The 19,822-nt window shown below is 41.9% G+C and overlaps 1 long non-coding RNA gene across 3 annotated transcripts in view; it reads right to left on the reverse strand.

Annotated features, from left to right (window-relative positions):
- LOC128810501 (uncharacterized) overlaps positions 1-19,822 on the reverse strand; it is a 187,506-nt gene that overhangs the window by 124,315 nt on the left and 43,369 nt on the right. The gene's annotated exons all lie outside the window — the stretch shown is intronic.

Below are 19,822 nucleotides of genomic sequence, written 5' to 3' on the forward strand. Positions count from 1 at the left end.
TGGTCACAAGCTAACTAGTTGAACAGTGTGGAGGTCCCAGCCACAGCTGTATGAAGTAATGTTCAGGAGAAAATAGAGTACTGAGGGCTCAGTACACGTAGATGTGCACAGGACATCTCAGAAGAAACTTGGACAGAGTTCAATTTCTGTAGCTGAATCCTCCAGTAATTAGAGATATACAACAGTAGGTTTGAAGGATCCAACTTTCCCATGAAAGAGCTATAAACTCCCCAGCAGCTAGCCCTCTTCAGCATTCCAAGTATGGTGTGAACCAGATTCCGATCAACTGCCGGACCAATCAACACAGTGCAATGAGCAGAACCAGCCTGGCATTTCTCTGCTGAACAGGGCTCAGAAAAGAATACCAAAAAAGGGGAAGATGTATTAGAGAAAGCTTGCCTAAATTGTGATAAATTTCTTGTGGTCTTTGGACTTTTTATTTGTATCATTATGCTGAGGGATGTATCTTGCCATGATGAAATTTCACAGGCAGCATACTTCTCAGAATTTCAGGAAATACATTTCCCCAAGCCTTTATTGACCAATTCTTTGAATTAAGTGAGGGTTTTGGTGAGTATTTTTTTTTTTTTCATTCTTCACTATAAGAAATGAGGTACTGATGTGCTAGGAAAAATGTCTTATCAAAAAGTACATATTCAGCTTCATTTGTCTTCTAACTTCTCAGTCTTGCCAGATCATATCACTTCCATCTTACTGGGGACTATTTCCTAGCCACTGAAGCAGCATCTTTCAAAGGTTGCCTCTTCTGCTTTGTCCTTGGCACATGCAAAAGAAAATTCCCATCACAGAGTGAGTACATGAAGGCACACTGGATGTGCCTGAGGGCAGTGCCCTGTTCACTGACAGGCAAACTTACAGTCCTCAACATTTTGCAAGACCACACCCTAGCTGAAAAAGCATTCAAAGTGAAGGTCCAGCCTTCTCAAAACTTAAGAAAAAGCTAAGTTGAAGAAAGCAGTTACTCAGTCAGAATACTGTAATATACAGTAATCGTGCCAGATACTACCACAATATTGGTGACAAAGTCATCTGCCATAGGAACTCAATCGTCACTGTTGTGTTGCCCTTCTCAAGATATCTCTTCTCAGGGGTACCACACTGATAACAGCACAGGAAAACCAAGTTTCATCAGGTACATTTTTTATGACTTTGTTCCTGGGCCTTTTGAAGAATCCAGTCAATCAATCTGTTCTCTTGGTTTTGCACTAATTTCACTTATGTTTGTAGATTAGTTTTGAATACACTTCATAAAAATTTGCTACTATCCCTACCTTGTCTACTTCTCTCCTTTCTTCTTGGCGCCATTCTCCTTATATTTTCATGTGGGGATTTTCTCTGCACAGGTTTTCTTTCAAATTCTCCCTGCTAAATTCCTTGTTTCATCTCTTAGATGTTCTTAAAAATAGCACATCCTGATTTCTTTTGCCCCAGCCCTCCCTTTCCCATTTCACCACCACCCCCCAATTCCATCTCCCAAGAACACTCCCCTGGCCGCACCTTCAAAACCTCCTCTTCCCACACATGTACCCCACCCTGCTTGCTCATTCATTTTCCATCTGCATCTCTCTCCTCCTGGATTCTTCTCTAAGTCTCAGTGATAAAAGTGCCAGATTGGAGTTGCTGTGTAAAGAGGGTTCATTTGCCATTTGCCACCATATGGGCCCAAAAGCAAAATCGTCAGCTAAGCGATTAAATCAAGTATGTCGAACAAAATGTTATGAACTGACATTATGGGTATATAATTTTATGCCATTTGTTGCCATCTGTTTATCTAAACAGCCACCATTCCACACAAACACACAGAAGTCTCTGCCACGCTCACAAGGCTTCGGTGCAGGGGTCACAGTGCCTCCCTTTTCCTCCTTCCCTCTTTCTCTTATTCTGTCCTTCCATCCTCTCTGTCTGCATTCACCACAGACTTGGAGTCTGGCCATGGACAAATCTTCCACTGCACTTCAGCACAGATTTAAAGGAAACAATATCACAATAATCAAGGAGTTTGCCTTAGAGAGTAAGATGTGCTCTCTTGCCTAAAGACTCTTGCCAAGTTCATTTCTATACAAGAAAAAGAAGTATCTGACCAGAGAGGAGGAAGGAGAGAAAAAGAGAAGGGAAACAGTGGTGGTCAATAACAGGTGTTATTTGTTGATCTTCATCTGGGACAGAGAAGGAAAAAGATAAGAATCGGCTCTACTAGCCTTCCTTGCTCAGCCAAGCTTTTTCTCTGCTTCATTTTACATTTTCCTGTGTCTTGAAGTGGCTCACAGTCTATTTCAAGGTTAGGTGGAGGCTGTGACAGACTGCATACTGACTTGGTGACCCTGTAGCCATCCTGTTTTCTGTAAGAATGTGAAGGCACCTACTATTCTAGAAAACGCTTAAGCGTAGCACAGGATGAAACCATAAGCAGCTCCCTATGGATTGAATTTATTCCTCAGTTTTAAGATTGTTCTGAGGAAACTAGAGATAGGCATCAAAGAGATTACATGTACATAAAGATTAACTCTTTCTTTAGAAGCTACTTGTTCCACCAAGAACAGCCAGAACAGACAGAAGACACAGCATGATAGTTTATCTCAAGTCCTTAGAATCAGAATTCACCCATTTGCACCACTTTTGTGAACCCAAGTTTCCATCATCCACATTACTGGTCATGCAGATGATGAAGTGGGCCTTCCTGATGACCACTGAGAAGACACAGCAGTAACTATGTCTGAGCCAAGTACATCTCAACGTATCAAGTCTTGTGTTTAAGAGAGTTGGCAACCAGGCAAGGAAAATATCTTGAACCAATTACCAATGTGTCTGTTAATGGTTTTAAAGAACTTCATTGCTACCATTTTTTCTATGAATTGTTCTGACAGGGCGTCCTTCCTTTTCATATGTCCTTAGTCTTTGAGGGAAGTAGTGTATCAGTAATTTTCCCTGCAGTTCTGAATGTGACAAGGTGGGTGGAAACATTTAGCTTTCTTCCTACCTGAACAAAACCCAACTCACCATATACCCTGTAAAGAGAGCCAGCTCCTCTCTGTGAACCCTTCTTTCTCTTCCACATAATTTCAATCAGTTTGAGGATTCTTTGGGGGAGAGCGTTGAAGAGGAAAATGGAAATCTCTCACCGTTGACATCTCCCATCCTCATTCAGGGGGCTACTGAGCTGAGCATATGTATCTCAGCATGGTGTAAATGGGAAGGTATTATGACTCTGTTACTAATGAAAAACAGTGGCCAGACGTTTCTCAAGTGTCTGGAGCACAGGTTTTGCTCAGAAGCCAACACTTGGCCTCAAAAGTGCATGTATTTCCCAAGCAGTGGGTAGGTTTAGCTACAAAATTATTTGGCCATGAAGCATCCCTTTATCTTGGTTTTGTTCACCACTGACAGTTCTAAATTTAACACCTCTGGGCCATCTAACCACTGTATGCTGGAGCCACCCTGGCACATAGCACAGCTCAGATCTGCAGCTGCACACTGGAACCTGGAAAGCACTGCTGCTTCTCCCCAGGGAAACTTTGCAGGCACAAGGAAAAGTCAACATCTACTTAAAAAAGCTCAAGAGATTCCTACAGATCCAGTGGATTTTAGACAAGGCCCTAAATGCTGGCAGTTCACAAATGATTACACAGCAAGGCCATAGTAATAAACAGGAGCTCTTTCCTTTCCAAGGCCATTGCTGATCTTCAGCTGAGGAAGTACAAACACACAGCACTACCAAGGATGTTCTCAGCACTTGGCAGCAGCAAGTGCTCTATGCCGAGCTGCCCTGCTGGAAGCACAGTGCACTGCTCAGTTCAGGACAGCTCTAGTCTGAAAACAGGCAGCTGTCTGCCTAGCTGTTAATGCAGATTTGCACTGTGGGCACATGGCTTCTATTTCCTTCTGCTAGGACAGAAACGGTGAAACACCTCAAAGACCCCTGGAGACCCTCAGCTAGTCCAGAGACAGCAAGTCACCTGCTTAGAAGAGCAACCTGGCATAAGCACACCCCACCTGTCCTCTGGGTACTGTACCAGCTTCCCATCTGCTCCCAAGTGCATCTGAAGGTGGCCATTTTAATCTAATAAGTATTTGATTACTCCTGTTCTAGAAGGCCACCTCTCTGCTAGCACATCTCCAACTACTGCCTTCATCAGGCCCCTTCTTACAGCTTTTGTGTCTGCTGGGTATGGCTGTCACCAGAGTTGTAGACAGCTGGTGCAGGCAGCCATACTGCTCTTTGCCCTAAAGTTTGATTTCCACCAAGGGTTAGAAGGAGAGGGAAGAGCGAATGGCAAATTAGCTAGTCACCACTGCTTCCCAGTACAAGAAGCAAGAGTTTTGCTATGCTGTATTAGACAGGCACAACCATTCTGCTGCTGCAATGAGCTCTATCACCCCCACCTTGCTGTGGGTGATGTCCAGTCTCCCACCCAAAGCCAGGTTTCAGGCTACCTCTTGTAGCATAGAAGCACTGTGTGACTCTGGATTAGTCCTTGCAGCAGATAAAGAAGTCAACAGCAACAGGCAGAGATAGGAGGGTTTAAGATGAATGCTTTACCAGCTTCAGAACAATTGAGATATTCGATAGTCTTCAGCTAGTTATATGAGCTTAAGCCAATATATTATCAAAAATACAGTAAATAACTCCTTTTAAAGACCAAAATAAAAGACAAGGGGAAAGTGAAGTCAGGATCATATAGAAAAATCACAAACTGGGAAGAATACAACTTTCAATATTCATTGCAACAACACCAAGGAAAAAAAGCACACGATGACATACAAAAGTACACCATCTTGGATATTACACAGCAAATATATTAATTGGAGAGCCAGGAAGCCAAACTACCAAAGAAGAGTCAAAGATGTATTACAAGGAGTCAGAATGATCACATTAAGTAATACAGGTGGAAAAGCTGTGCTGTCTCAGATTCTCTCATTGCTAAATCAAAACCTAAAAAAAAAAATATGAATCATAATGTAACCGGAAGAATCATCAAAATGAGGAAACTCCTTGACTTTTGTGGGACAAGGATGAAGAATCTTTTACTGCTGTAGAGACTAATTGGTAACTAACAATGCAAAAAGGAATAGATTTTCTTGTCTGCAAGAAGAAAAGAATTGGAGAAAGAAAAAAATTGACAATCTACAGTAGATACATCAGCAGTATTCAAAAAACAGTGCTCTCACTTGTGCAGACTGCACATCCTTTAGAGAAATGCTGTTTCTGCAGACTGCCATTTGGGCTGTTACTAGAACAACAAACTGTTGATGGTATGGATACAGATGGCATTTTAAGCTGGGGTAAAACAGCAGAAGAAAATGATCAAAGGCTTAAGGCAATTGTGAAGAGAGCAAAAGCTGCTGGGCTGAATGAGCATGAAATATGTAAATCCCATTTAAGAGAGACAACATACCCTCCAGCAAAAGCAGAAAAGCATGCAGGTAGATCGTGATAAAGTTGAAATCACCATCAATATCCATCCTTCAGCATACTAAGGGGTGCCAACAAAGGTTAAACTGCAAGGAATATATGCCCAAATGAGCTGTATGAACCTGCACCCTACAGCACCACTCTGTAGAACTGTCCAAAGAACATAAGATGAAAATTTCAATAAAATAGCATAAAAATAAAAGAGCTAAAGACAATACCCCTGTAGGCATTAGGACAGTAAGCATGGAATTAATCTGTCAGTGGCAATTTCAAAGAGGGTAGCAACATTGTCATTTTGCAGTGTAACATTTAATATTGAAAAGAGCAGCATATGCCTCTTTGGCACAAAAAATTTAGATGGATGCAACAAGATGATGATGGAACAAGGTGCACTTTTTGGTTTTTTAACCTTTTTTTTTTCCTAATAGATGTTCTCTGAAGTAACCAATAATTCCATTTTGCCATTGCCCCAACAAATGCTTTAAAATAAAGACATACTTTAAATTAAGCAGTATAGCAGTATTGGCTCTGCTGGCCACTGAGCCAATCTCCAGGGCATTTAACAGAAGTCCAGAGCTTAATTGTGTGTATCTCAGCTTCATTTTAAAATTAATAACTTTGTCTCAAATTTTAGACAATGATGTCCTTGAGGAGAGGCTAAATTTTGACTTATTATTAACAGAGAGTTTGGGAATGCATGCTTCCAACCACAAGCACAGTTTAAGGTGAAGCACTTCTGTCACTAGAGGGGATTCTCTAAAATTGGTGCCCAAGATACTGTGCTTTGTACTATCAGAATTGTATTGCTCATTTGGAAGCTGAGAAATCTTAAAGGCATCTCTAAATTATTTTATATAGGCCACAGGTGAGCAGAATTCCAGCAGGGAAAAAAGAAAGTGCTATGACAAGCAGTAATGTGGATGATATGGAATAACATAACCATCTTGTAAAAAATATCATATGTTTGAAGCCAAACATTTCCTCTTCCCATACTTGGTTTTATGAGACTGTACTAAAGCTAAACACTCATGTCGTAAGTAATTTTTCTAATCCTTGTGTACCTGATGTAGTAACACCTGACAGGTAGCTGGCACTCACTGACAAGGGATTACAAGAATTCAAGCAATATGAAGTACCAGGCAAGTATACAGTGCATAGTCCTCCTCAAGTCCAGTCCCAGGATGCTGGCAAACATCAATCTAATCAACAACCTGAAAAGGAGCAAAGTGACAGATGACTGGTAAACACTCATTTTACCTCCTGACACTTTTTGCAGAAAAAAGCCTTAAGAAAAGGAATGATGAAATTGATAATACAGGACCTCAGAATCACAGATGTGTGAAATATATACATAATTAATCTGAAACCCAGTATAATTTCCATAGAGATGGTTTTCATTAAATTAAATTTTTTATAATTTCAAAGCAATTGCAATAATAATTTCAGTCAAAATGTGAACAACAGCTCCCGCTAAGATGCTGATAGTATTGGCAATGCATTGTGAAATGCATTGGGTTTGTTCAGCAAGCAGTTGAAAAATCAATAAATGGGAAGTCTGATTGACACTATCAGATGTCTTCTTCAGACAAATAGCAGATCACAATGAATACCAGCTCATACTCAGTGGATTTTTACGATTCTACCCCAGGCCAACAAGTAAGGACAACTTTTCTTCATTATTAGATGTTTCAGGTCTTTGGAGAAAGCCCAGTTAACAGTAAAGCACTGATCACATATATCAAGGGGATTTTCCCGAGACAGAGTATTTTAGAAGATCTCTGGGACTAGGCTATCTTTTATTTTTCTTCTACACGTTACTGTGCCAAGAAACTCATGGCCATGGCCATACAAATCAATTACCCTTTCATGGCAGTGTAGGCGAGAATTGCGAAAGCATTTTCTGAAGACTCTGAAGACCAAAGGCTTCTCTTCTATACACAGCATCCAAATGACACCTGTTCACTTCTAGAAGCCAAAATTCCTTTCTCCAAATTTCTCCTTTCTACCATGAGGTGGCTCATATACCCCTATTTTACTGGTCACGACCCAGCTCGAAATGCCAGAGTCACATCATAAATACTTCAAGTGAGATGCAGGCAAACTGTCAACCATTTCCTAGGACCAGAGTAAGATCTAAACAATTTGTGAGCTCTGGAATTCTACAGAGATGGATGGATGGATGGATGGATGGATGGATGGATGGATGGATGGATGGATGGATGCTCCCATTCTATCTCCATCAGGGATCTGAGAAAATCATCAGATGCCATAAATATTAGAAACCTTCAAAAGACAAGTTTGAGAGATGTCTACTAATTCCAGAGCTGAATGGAGCCCAGAAAAATGAGAAAGAATTGAGTGGTGAATCTAGATATTTTTTATCCCTTGGCCTCTCTTTTGAAACAGTACAGGGCACAAGACACCCTATAACTGATGAGCAAATAGACATTTCAGTCTGCTTCCTGCATATTGGACTACAGTTCTGCCACTCAAACAATTCCTGATTTCAGCAAGAATTACTGACAGCCCTATTCTTCCTTCTGTGGCATTGGCTGACACTGGGAAAATGAACCATGCTGAAAAGTACTATACATTAACCTTCTCATCAATGCTATAGAGGTAGAACAAAGAGCTTGGATTGACATCTCAGGGAAAGCAGGGGTCCTCTGTTCACACAGCAGCAACTGAAAAATACTTGCTGCATGTAAAGACAGCAAAATAAGGGAAATTAAGTCAGTACCCAGATGGCACCTAGCAACTACTATGTACAGGATTAGGCTTTAACACAGCAAGAGGAAATAGATCTAGAACAGTCTCTAGAGATGTGAGCTGCAAGCAAGACATCTTGCAGTACCTTTGAAAGATGAAGCCTTGCTCCTCCAGTTCAGCAGAAGGAAGAATCCTACCCTTTAGCCTTCCTCCAGATAAGCAAGCATCTCCATTGTTGCTTTACAGATGTCAAATGAATCTCATGTTTTTGTCCATCTCTCTTTCCATTAGGAACAGAATTGCACCCTAATCTGATAGGAACCCTAAGTGGAAGGAGAAAGGGTCTAGTGGGACAGATGGATGAGCAGAGATGTAATTCCAGAGAAAAGCTGCTGTCATTACATTAAAGATGAGGTTAAAGGTAGCTGCAATGAAAGAGTGGGAGATATTTCACTGGGGGAAATGGAGTGGCACTGAGCTTTGAAATTGCACTGCGTGAGAATATTAATAAAAAAGTTAATGACGCAATGTGCTTTTTGCTCCACATTAATTACACTTTTACATTTCAGTTTTTAATGCATTTTACACAAGACTTTATTTTACATTCCAGGAAGGGGAAAATATAATTGGCGCTTTAATTTCTATAGCCAAACCCTGATAAGATCACAGCTGTGAAAATCTCATAAAAAGCTTTAAATTAAGTAAAAAAAACAACAGCTCCCTTCCCTCCTCCCCTTACTTCTCTTCCTGCATGAGGTGCTATCAGTAGAGATGGCAGAAGTGTTGGTTCAAGGCAATGCTGTTCCCTGGCATGGAGACCTTTTCTGAAGGCAGCACCAACTTATGGGGCCTCGACCATGCAACACCATGTACGCTGCTGGGGCTCACGTACCTCTCTCTGCTGTCCATGGGAATAAGCCCTCCGCCAAGATCATCTGGCTGTGCAGGGCCCCAGCTGTAACCCACAGAGCTCTGGGTACTCCCAAAGGCACAGTCCCCATCTGGGGCTGCACGTGCACAGACAAGACTGAAGAGATCACACTGCTACGAACTGTGAACTGAGACTTGGTGAAATAACTGGTTTACATGAGATAAATGAGAAAGTCTATGTGAATGACAGGAATTGCAAATTATTGTTTGAATCTTGTCAGAGATTACTTCCATCACTGCAGAAATAGATCAAATAAGCTATCATGAAAGTGAAGTAGCCTGATGCACCTTCCTTCTTCTCTTGCAAGGCACAGGTTCTGTGTCTGTCCACAGTGTGTCTTTGCAGACAGCCACCCCTCTATTGCTACAGATTGTGTCAGTCCTAAGGAATCACTCCAAATATGCCCCTGCCTTGGACTCTGACTTTCCTTTCATTCAGAAATCTCATAGATCTCAGGATCCATTACAGGCATTGCAAAAAATCACAGCAGGACTACATTCCTATATCACAACCATCCATTTCCTTTAGGAATATGAAGAGAGGCCAATTCATCACGGTGCCTACAGCCCCTAGTGCAGCTAAAGCAACACAGCCACACTGTGAGTGCACAGCACTCGTACTGTGTTGGGACAGTGGCTGTATGACAGCATATGCAAGTCTATATGTACTCAAAGCAGTCTGCTGATATTCCCCTATCAGGAAATTGATTTGGTTATGGAAATTAATTGAGATTTCACTTGCCATTGGAAAGAAGCAAGGGGGAATCAGACCATCATCTGTTAATAGCAGTCAACTACAATTTGAAATATTCAAGCAGACCCTTCCATCTATTTCCTCTTTTTTATTCATGCTGCAGGTCCTGCCACATTACTTTGATTCTCCACATCCTCATTCCAGGAACTCCAGGATAAGCCAGTGACTTTGTCATATACAAAAAGCTATCTCTTCCAATGCAATGTCAGTGTTCCTAAACTTATGGATCCTCATCTCAAGATCCTTAACATAAGCTTATCATAAAAGTGAGAGATCCAATAATCCATCCTCCTGCCCTTCAAAGGATCACTTAGGAAAGGATTCACCTCTCCATAAAGATTTTGTTCATCCTTTTGGGCTCCTTCTCCTGGCTAAGTTCCCAATTTACACCTCTGTAAACAAAAGCAGAATCCATCATTCACATGCATATTATTTTCCTTGATTACTCCCTACATGCAAAAAGCAGAAGAGGAATGTGTTTTCACGTGTGAAAGAGAGAGGGAGTGAAGAAAAGAAGAAGGATTGAGAGAAAGGAAGAGAGAGAGGCTCTAAAACCTCATTTTCCCGGTAATTTACTCTTCTATTCAGTTGAGTCCTGCTGCTCGTAAGCCTATTCCTGTTACAATATTAGATATAAACAAGTAAACTGTGTAATGGATCACATTAAGCAGGCCCTGCATCTTGAGGCAGGATTTAATTTGCATGGCAGATTATCTTGTCTGCAGTAGGAGAGGCACCCTGGGGCACTGACTGCATTAATAGGATCTAGTTTCTTAAAATCCATTAAGTCAATTGAGTGGACCAGTCTATAATCTCATTTCAAATCCAGCGTGAAAATGCTTAAACACTGGCCCTATGACACCGACAGCAGAGAAGTGACTAAAGGGACACTGGAGACCACACTCTGCCATATTGCTTGCCTGCTGGGAGTAGGGAAGAGAAGACAAGAGAAAGGGGTAGGACTCATTCTCTTCTAGCAAACTCTCTTCAGAAAGATGCTGACAGCAGGAGTGAGGTGAGCTGAGGAGTCAGAAACTGTGAGAGGGAAGCCTAGACTTTCTCCCAGGTAATGACAGTGAGTTGTTAAACAATGTAAATTGCCTGATGACATTTTGGATACCTTATTCCTCTGACACAGTCAGAAATACGAGATTGTGAAGGGGGATGCCATTACAGAGGTGTTCTACTATGAGTTACAGGAATCAAGATTTTCAAACTATCCAGAAAAATAGAATGAGTCTGAGAAATGTGGTGTTGCAGTTAAAATACAGGACTAGAATATGAGAACATCAAAGCTGTGAAATCCTACGTTTGTGACCCCTCCGCTCTGGACTGCCACCAGCAGGCAATATTTTTGAACTCAGAGACAGTTGCACAAGTTATTCTTGGCCTAGCTGAGCTGCGTAAACTTTTGCCATTTGCCCCATGCCAGAAAATTAGATAAAGGCTCAATTTATCTTTACCCTGCTCACAAAGTCCCCTAGGTAATAACTGTTGGTTTGGATACATGTAAATTATTTAACATAAAGGTCTCCAGTCTGCAATCTGGGTACCTTGACCACTTTACATTAACAGTGTAACCACAAATAGCAACATTAGTAGTAGGGGACACACAAAGCCAGATATATTGAAAACAGCCAGATAGAAACTCAAAAGGAAGAAAAAAGGCATGTTATAAAAGGTTATGTTATAACCTAAAAACTGAAAGAGTAAGAAACCTCCAGGACCAGCTGGCATTTATGCAAACACTCTAAAAACTCAAAGTTCAGAGAAGTTACTAACAAAATCATTTGATTTATCATTAAAAAGAGCCACTCTCCCATCAGGCTGGAGTGGAGCCAAAACTCTGCACTTCTTTTAAAAGAGGTGCTAAGGGCAATCATGGGAATTATAGACCTCAGTGAGCCTTACGCCAGTACCAGGAAAAATAGCTGTGAAAATCATTAAAGACAGAGTTATAAAGCACCAGGCTGGGTGAGTGTAATGTGGTAAAGAAGCAGCTCAGCTTCTCAAAGCTGACTTTCTGACCTGCTAGTGTTCCTTGGAAATGTCAGCAGCTCTGAAGAAGCAATAAGAAGTAGGAGTCACCTAGCTATTAAGGATTTAACAAAAAACACATTCAAAAATTTTAGGGCTCCACTCCTGCAAATACATGTAAGCTCTGAGGGTGGGATTTTACAGCACACCACTGATTAAAAAAAAAAAAAAAACAACAGAAGTTGTACTAGGTTCTTGTAAGATTCCCATTCCTCTAACTCTGGCAATGCCTCTATAAGGCATCAAACTCAGATTTTAGTGCCTAAGACAGGCCTTTCTCACACAAGCTATGGGTGAGCTGTAGCAAAAGGCTCCAGCAGCCTGCTGCAGTGCCTGGTTCCTGGGCCACGTGCAGAACCACGTGTCCTGTATCTGCAGTGCATGTCAGACAACCACACCAGGTATGTCCTCAATGCTGAAGCATGTTGGGAACAGGCTACTGCTGAAAGGGCTGCACAAGTACTGCTCAAGGGCCCACTACTGAAGAGTGGCAGAACATGCCCAGAGTCATCCCAAGCTGCTGTGAGTGAGGCCACCTCATGAGACTACAGGATACAAGAGGTCAGAGGGAAATTGATCAGGTTCTTAGGCATTTAGGCAAAATAAAAATGGCATCTGTAAAGAATACCTGTTCCACAGCCAATAAATCACCCACTTTCAGTCTCACAGTTGTGTGGCTTTGTTCTGGTATATTTACAGTTTCTTGAATCTAGTTGATTTACATGTTTTCCCTTCTTATTCTTTCCCAGCTGAAGTCTCCCAGTTTAGCATGCCTGGCAGAACTTACACTGTTACAGGGCTCAGCACTAGTTCCTCCCCTACCAACACAGCTTCTCCTTCTTAGCTTTCAAATGCTGCCAGACTTGCTGCCCAAGGAATTGTGTCAGGGGAGCCCAAGGGACTGATATTAATCCAGAGGTGAATACCAGTCATTATGAGTCTAATATATTCTCCATTTCAAGAAATCTCTCAGCTCTGATTCCTAGACACTATATAGCAGAGAGTTTACTATATATCCATCCTATTCTTATTCCCTTCCTTAAATATTCACTTTGTAGGGAGATAAGATCACATGGAAGTTGGATACCTGGTTAGTCCAGTGCACCAGATTGTTGTATTCTAAGCACTGGACTGTTGCACATAATTTTTCACAAAATTGTAGAGGCACAAGCATAGCTCCACTCTTTTCCTTCAGAGCTGTGTACTCTGAGTGCCACCCTCCCCAGATGGACACAAACATTCACACAGCAGTCCCTGCTCAAACTCAATATTTTCTCAGCAGTCCTTACCCAAAGTACTGAACATAATCTCCAGAGTCATGACAGATAACGGCAGTCACACTCCTCTGAACTCTAAACTTGCTGTAGGCAGTGCCACAGGACCCCTGATGGGGTAGGTGTCCATGGACAAATATTGCTTTTACAGACAGGTCAGTGTAAGAAGGAGGAGCACTTTTGCCTGGGGTGAGTAACTGCTATATGCCCTGGAGAGATGCAGAAGGAAAATTTCAGCTCATGGGGTTTTATTGCTGGTTTTGGGCCATTCCCTGCTGCCCCTACAGGAGGCTTGTGGCTTAAAGACACAACCAACACTGTCACCTTTTCTTAAAAATATACCACGACACTGGTGAACTGCAGCTTGCAGAGCAAACCACATCGTGCTGTGTGCTCCCAATTGGTCACTTGATGTCCTGCATCATCACACACCAACATTATTTTTTTCTTTGAAGGAAAGAGAGAACCATCAGCTGTTTGCAAACCACAGCATCGTCTACCTCTCCCACACAAACCACAGATCAAAGGTCTCCACTTTCTAAACCACAGGGGGGTCCCAGGGGCTCCAAGGAGCAGATGTCTAGCAGTATACTTTCTGCTAGACACCAAGACTGTGTAGCCTCTGCAATACATGGTGGAAGGGAAAACATTTCCCATTAGATACCCTACATACATATTCAAAAGACACAAAACCACCCAATCACTCATATTTGCCTGTAGGAGGCACAGCAAAAACTGAGGAGAGCAGGTGAAGATTGTTACACAGCTCCAATGCGGAGCACTGGCTCACAAATTTGGTACAAACACCACAGCAAGGAGGAGAAATGTGCTTCTTTACCTTGAAATTACAGCAGGATACACCAGGAATCAATTTGACACTTACCCTTCTGCTCTTCAGCTTCCATGTTACAATGAAGCAGCTCAGCTCTATCTTGAACATATATGAAAGACTGAATATGTACCTTTCCTGAAGCCATTGGTATCTGCTCAAGCCTGACAAGATATTGAAACAACAATTCCAAGAAGCACAAACTACCCCATTCGTCTCCCTGAGTGGCTCACTTGCCTCTTGATGACAATCTGCTAAATATCTTCACTTAATTAGTCCGCTGTTCTTTGAGGCAAGTAAAAATGCAATGTGATGATTGTGCTAGGACTATCTTTATATAAGCTACTCAAAAGAGACAGTTCATTTTGCTGAAAAGACCTGGCAGTTTTGTGGGGTGCCTCAACTTATCTTTCCCTCATCATGAATGACTCAGATTCAACAGGCCCAAAAAAAACACCAAGAGAGACAGACCAAAGGAAATTACAAGGTTCTTCATGGTGCCCTCCAGAGCCCATATCGTGACTCAGTGGATGCTGTGACTTCTGGCGTGCTTGAGAAAAGGGTCTGCCAGTATTTGGCTGGGAGAAAGGTCATGAATTGCACTTATGTGAGGATGTGGAGGAAACACACAGTTTTATGAAAGTAATAGGAACATCAGCAAGGTCTCTGGTTTGAAGAATTGAAAAAGAGAGACTAAAGCAAGGCCAGTGTCTCTTGTCAGTTTTAGTGTGTGTGTGTATATATATCTAAACAGAAAGAATTAAAATACAGAATAAACACAATAATTTAAAAATCTTTGAAAATAAGTCAAATATGTCAGCAAAACAACTTTATCCAGGACTGGCAATATGGTACAAGTGTGCGTGCAGTGAAGAATGTGAGAATAGACAGTAGGATTTGGCATCCATGGTGGGAGCTTCATTTAACATGAAAAGAAAGATGGGTTTCCATAAGCCTTACCAAGTCAGAGATGAAAGAAGAGCTTCCATCCCATTAATTTTTCTTATCAAATATGCTGAGCCAGGACATATTCTCCTGGGAAAAACTAGGACCTGGTGTCACTATACACTGGGTGAGCTGCAGACGAATCACTAACGCCTGACAAGGGTATATCTGCTGAAGACTCATGACTGAATGATCAGAAATCCAAACCCTCTCTTTAGCAGCCCTCTGTACTGCCAAAAAACTGATATGAAAGCTGAAGAATATGGGCCAGGCTCATCCCTTGGTAGGTCCACAGAATTTAACTGCCTTATCATAAATGGCTTTTGTCCACCATGACTGTGACAGTCAAAAGTAGGCATGGTCCACAATAAACTTTGGCTTAAACACTGAATGAAGATCATCTAGAGTGCCTGCAACTAAAATTAAACCAGAAGACTGACAGCTTCAGTGAGTGCAAAAAAAATACCTCAGCCAGAAGGAGAAAGGAAAAGTGTTAGGAAAAGTCACTTGCGAGCCATCCTTCATGTTCTTAGTTTAAGCACAGCATTGGTTCTTTCCAAATCTATGCTACTGCATTAGTAACAGAGTTGCTTGCTCCCGTGTACACATTTCTTTGCATCCTATCACACAGAGTACAGTCTCCATATCCTCCCAAGCATGTGGAAAACTAGCTTTACATAGTGGATATTTTATTTGCAAGAGGAAGTTCTGCTTAAACCTTCTCTTACTATGCAGAGTGGCCTAAAAACATAGTATAAAAGCAACTTAGAGATTGGTTTTATTTGCTTTGTTATGCAGGCATTTTTGCATGTACTAACCTCTTTACATACTCCCAGCTCAAGCAGTGGAGTCTAAGAGAACATCCTGTTGTAGACTAAGATGTGCTCATCCAAGAGCACCAGCTCTTCTGGGTCTGTATCTAGGAAATGCAAAGGGATCCAGGCACCAGGGGATCCAGGGACCAGGGATCAGGCTATAAGCTGAGGAAAAGGAAAGCAAACATTTCTTAGCAGCTGGTGAGGGAACCACACTTATTCCTTCCCCTAGGAGTTGTGTCAACATATCCTATTCTATGTTCTCTACAGCACATGCATGGACGTCTGAAGTCTTCACTCTTCCCTGCCCACAGACTTATAGACCCTGGGAGTCACAGATTCACAGGAAAAACAACTCTTAATATGTGGCAAGGCAGCAGCTGAAGGTGCTTAAGCTGTTTGTCTTCTCAGTGCTGCAATAATTTCCCAACTGATTTCTGAACTCCAGAAGAAATGACAAGGATGGAGAGGAGGAGGGGAATTAGAGGAAACTACGACTTCATCATTCAACAAGAGTTTGTGAGAAAGCAGGTTATATTGGGGGACCACCAAACGCGACGTCTTTCATTGCCCCACCTCCCACAATGCAAAGGTGCAGTGTTACCTCTTCTCCCACCCCCCATCTCATCTACCCCCAGACAAAGTATTCCCGAGCTCACCATATAATGTAGTTTTTCATGGCTTGCCTGCTTATCAGGACTCTGAAACTATGTGAGACATGCATGCAGACAATGGGCCTGTCTCTCAGCCACGGAGGGCTCTGAAGGGATCCCTTTCAGCGCTCACAGATTGCTCTGTGTTCCCTTAATTGACAGACCCGGCCAAGTCTGACAGCAGCGGCGTGCAGCTGGTGCAGGCTGCTCTGTCTCAGGTAGGCCACCTTTCAGCAGGGAAATTGCTTTTGATTGGCTTTATTGGAAGTAGCTTCTCCTATTCTGCTGGCAAAATACTCTTGTATTTAATGGCTGACAATTTAGGACCAAACTGTCTTTCCCAGAAGGTTACTTCTTTTCCCCATAGGCCTAAATAAGCTATCTTGAACAGGACTGGACCTCAGGCATAAGGTACAACCTTATTTCGTCAGAACTGCTAAGGCTCTGAGATTTTCTGGAGCTTAGTTGCTTTTATCTCTCAAATCTCCAAGATTTGGCTATGGCCTGAAAAAAATTAAGATCCCAAAGCAAGATCAGAAGAGCTGACAAATACTATGAGGAAGACCTTGACTTTAGTGCATGCTCTAGACCTCCTGAGAGTCCAGGCTGCCACTTTCAAGAAGGCTTGCAGGAGTCGGTCTCTACCTTTTCTTAGTAGTTGGTGAAGGATAGACATGAAGTTCCACTCAGACTATTTCTAGCCTTGAGTATCTGTGACATCAATTATTTACAAAAAGTCATTAGCATGCAAATGAGCATTTCTTGGGAGGGTGGGCGGGAAGGGTGGGGAAATAAATTTTAAAAAGAGAGTGATGAGACTAGTATGCTCTCCTGTAAGTTGTTAGCCTGAATCTGACTATCCTGTCCTTCACTCTCTGGTATGCTAGATGAGGCTGTACAGGCTAAGCCCATACTCCATGGACTGCCAAATGCAGCCCTCGTTTTTTTCTGTATTCAGGAAGACTGAGTCAGGCTTCAGCTTTATCAGAGGAAAGTGTAAAAATAATCTCCAATGCCTTCCACAGATTTTCTTTTTCGAAGTTCTGTTGGCCTTAAGATTTTTTGATTATTATTTCTATTTTTTAATATATTTACACTCAGCTTTCCATTGCATTTTATTATAGCACTTCTGATGGGCTTTGCTTAACAACAGATAGAATCAGGTTCAATCTTCAGGGATCATTAGTAAAGATCACTATGAGAACCCACTCAGAAACCTGGGAAAATTAAACTAAACTACTCTGGCACTCAATGAGTATACTTCTCCAGAAATGATTACTTCAATGGCATAACCAACCAGAGAGGGATGCCCTGGATTCCCACAGAGAAAAGAAAGAGAAATTAAAAGAAAAAACATGAGTTTAAATAATTACCAGCTGCACCTTTCTCAAAGTACAGCAAGAGGAATTTGAAGCTGTCCTCTCAGATTTCCTGGTGCAGAACAGCTGGGACAGTGAGCAGCTTCCTACTCCCTACAGTAACATACAATCTAATATGCCTGTGCCAAGTCCATTCCTGTTCTTCTGGGTTCCATCCTTCCATCTCCTTCTAGGAAACACTTCTCTTCAGGTATTAAACTACTAGAAATGGGATCTCTCAGTTCCTGCCTGTTCAAGAGGTGGAAGGGCTCCAGAGGAAGGTACTGGTGCTGTTGCTGTAGCTGTAGACCCCTTTGCTTAAGAGTAAATTCCCACTTTGGCCAGCTGTGCCTCAGCTGAAGCCTCTACAAGAAGTAAGCACAGGTGAGGACTGAGGGGACTGACACCCACCACCAAATGCCATGACTGCAGGTTTATTAGCCTCACCCTGTCCAGTTCTTAGCCTAAACACCAAAGCAGAAAGGAAGCTTGTTATGTGATCAAAGCATTGAGTCACATGTGGGGGAATCTGCATTCTCTTTTAACAGTGCCAGAAGATGCTCTAAGTTTTTTTCAAAAATTCCAGACATTTTCCTGAAAAGTACAAACCACATTTTCTACAGGACTTAAAGTTTCTGGTGCTGCTTCTCAATTATGTAGGTTATTTCAAAACAGTAGTATTTAATCCTTTATATATTATTGATACAGAGAGAACAGAAATCTCTAGCAGAAGGTCCAGAGATTAACTCTAAGAAATGTCACTGTGTTATGCAAATCATCATCACAAGTTGTTCCTATAAACATCACCTATCAACACCTTGTACTATAGGATCTGAGCATTTTCTATGTGACACCAGTGAAATCCTTCTCTCTTTCTCTTCTGCATACATCTCTGTAGGAGATATTGCTTCCTATTGCTTGCTGATTTGTATTATGCTGGTCTGTACTTTCCTCTGCTTAAGGTTATCTGAAGTGTTTGCTTGAACGAAAGGAGATTTAAAATCACAGAGAGGTATTTTTCACAGAAGACTACTGTAGGATTTCCTAAAGATGCTCAGAAACTGAATTTGTTTGCTTCCTGAAGTCTGTTCTCCTTTTCAAGGAAAGATCTGCTGCATTCCCACCTCTACCATGTTATGTTCCTAAAAGCTGCAATATACTAGTCACCAGTTGAAAAATCTGGCCTTTAAAGTAGGTAAGTCTTATACCTTAGGAACAAATCACTATGACTGGGATCCTCTTGTCTGAAGATGGTGTCAATTAGACACTGACAGGGCAGGCTACAGGCTCTGCTGCACACTGTAGAAGCACAGGGCAAATGGTAGGGTTCCCACCCTAACCTCCAGGGAATTCTGCTCTCTGTGCACTGCATGATACAGGAGGACACAGAGTTTCTGCTAGGCATAAACTGTTGAGTCTGATTTTCCATTTCTTCAAGCAGAGAAGAATTTAGACTTTTTGTTAGGTGGACTAACACACAGTGGGCTAGGACAGACAACACAGACATACCTACACTATCACAGGCATTATCCTGATACATAACATCACCCCTTTGGCAACCATAGGCTTATATTTTGATTTATAAGCTAATGATCTTTGCCACAGTTTATAACTCTTTCAGTACATGACAACACATGCAGTCCAACTAAAGCCCTTTCTCTAGGGCTATTGGGACAAACTGAAAAAGAGTGGCCAGAGAAGCACTGAGAAAGACACAACAGTGGCACAAATTCCCATTGCAGAGGGGTCAATCTACAAGGCTTTTTTGCTCCATGTGAAAGCTCTTCACTGGGGAAGTCTCCAAGCCAAAGGGGAGAGGCCCAGATGGAGGGAAGAGTAAGAGACCCTGTGAAAAGCCAGCAAAAAAGGTTTCTGAACCTGGATAAATAGAAAACACTGTTGTTCCTGATGCTACCTGGGTTAGGGAGGTGGCTAACCACTAAGGGTCTGAAAGGCATTCAAGTTACTGTACTGGCAAGTCCAGCATTGTCATCATGACCACTCCAGTGGAAGTCTGCAGTTCTAGACTATTCAAGCTACTATGACATCTCAGGTAACTATGCTCACAGCCTGATATTAAGTTTTGC

The sequence above is a fragment of the Vidua macroura genome, chromosome 8, assembly GCF_024509145.1.
Source record: "Vidua macroura isolate BioBank_ID:100142 chromosome 8, ASM2450914v1, whole genome shotgun sequence".
In the NCBI taxonomy this organism is placed as follows: Eukaryota; Metazoa; Chordata; class Aves; order Passeriformes; family Viduidae; genus Vidua; species Vidua macroura.